Genomic DNA, 1,632 nt, shown 5'->3' on the forward strand with positions numbered 1-1,632 from the left:
TTCAGACTGGTATTTAATTTTCTTCTGGTTTTATATATAACATACAGCCACCTAACCCTGTGTGTGATCTTTTTCTGTTAAGCATGTAGTCCACACCCAGCCAAAAAGCTGATATGAGGAAAACTGAAACTACACATCATGAAGTTTGATACTAATCCAGCCTTGGCCAGCAATGGTTAATGGCAAATTACATTTTTAAAAAGACAGAGTTATAGGATGTGTCTCAAATGTCATTATTTGAGATGCATTTTCTGCTGAATGCTTTTCAATAACAGAGAAAAAGGAAATATTTGCAGTGTCTGGCTGTATAATAATACCATAAATATTCTGAAGCCTTTGGTTAAGAAGAGCTATAAAGACCCAAACCTGTAAAAGGATTAAGTCATTTGGGTGAAACTGCAGAAACTGCCTTTTTTCTGTCTTTTTTTGTTTGTTTGTTTTCTATGCATTAGGAATAATAAGTATATTCTGATTTTTTCACTGAAGTTACACTTATCTTTAAGCTACAATTTTTAGTCCTGATTAAAGTCTTTTTGTTCAGATTGTCTGGTTTGTGTTTTAAAATCTATTTTTAAAAAAGTCACCTCTCACCTATACTTGAGTGGTTGTATTGCCCTAAAGCATCAAGTTCATCTGGATGAACAGAGAGCTCAAATGAAAGGTAATGGTATGGTAACTGTGGTAGTAGTGTAATTATGGTAGTAATTAAGGCTTTCTTGAGAGTGTGTAAGTAGAGAGTGGAAGACTCTCAGGGTTGGAACTGTCTCAACAGACAAGGCTGAGTCACGCTGGATGAAAAGATATATAGTGTACAACTGGTGAGGGCTAGAGCTGCAAGTATTTCTTTTTTAGCTCTCGAAATTTTTTAGAAGGGTTTAGATATGGGTGACTTTAGCAGATGGAAGGAAGAAGGAAAGGAGAGAAAATTTACACTTAGCTGTGCTGTCACAAAACAAGCAGAGGCTTAGAGACAGCCATGAATGAATTAAATTTGTCCTGTTTTTGTAACTTTCTACTGGAGATAATGATCACGTTTCCCTCTTTAAGGTTTCTGCCACTCCCTATTTCTTCCCATTTCCTCTTTGAAAGGTAAAAGCACTGCTCCTGAACTGCAGCCTGAGCCACCTCCTCAGCATACTCCCCACCAGCTGCGGGGCTATCAGCTCCCTGCTGCCTGGTTTTCAATGGCTGGATCTCCAACAGGAGGTTGGGAAAATGTAAAAATAAGCAAAGTGAAAGTACAGGTGTTCACAGACGTGTTTTGATTGCCCATAGCATTGGAAGTCAGGGGTGCTTGGGAGACATCTCGTAAATTTTCTGTTGTATTGCAAGTCTTCAAATTGTTAATAAATACAGTAAATCTCCACAATCCTGTTGATTAAATCTTAATTTTCCTATTAGCTGTCAAAATTTGCACAGCTATTACTTCTGTAAAATGGAATAAAATGGAACAGCATGAAAATACTTTTATCTAATGATACTTTATTTGCTGTTGTCCAAGTGTTTATGTTTATTATCAATTTGTTTAGGGGAATGAAAACATTAACAGTCACGCTGCTGAAACAGAGTAGTTATGTAACTGGTCCACTGGGCTTACACCAGTGAAAACGTCCTTGCCCTGAACATTTTCCT

This window comes from Vanellus vanellus (genome assembly GCF_965231255.1).
Source record: "Vanellus vanellus genome assembly, chromosome: 3".
In the NCBI taxonomy this organism is placed as follows: Eukaryota; Metazoa; Chordata; class Aves; order Charadriiformes; family Charadriidae; genus Vanellus; species Vanellus vanellus.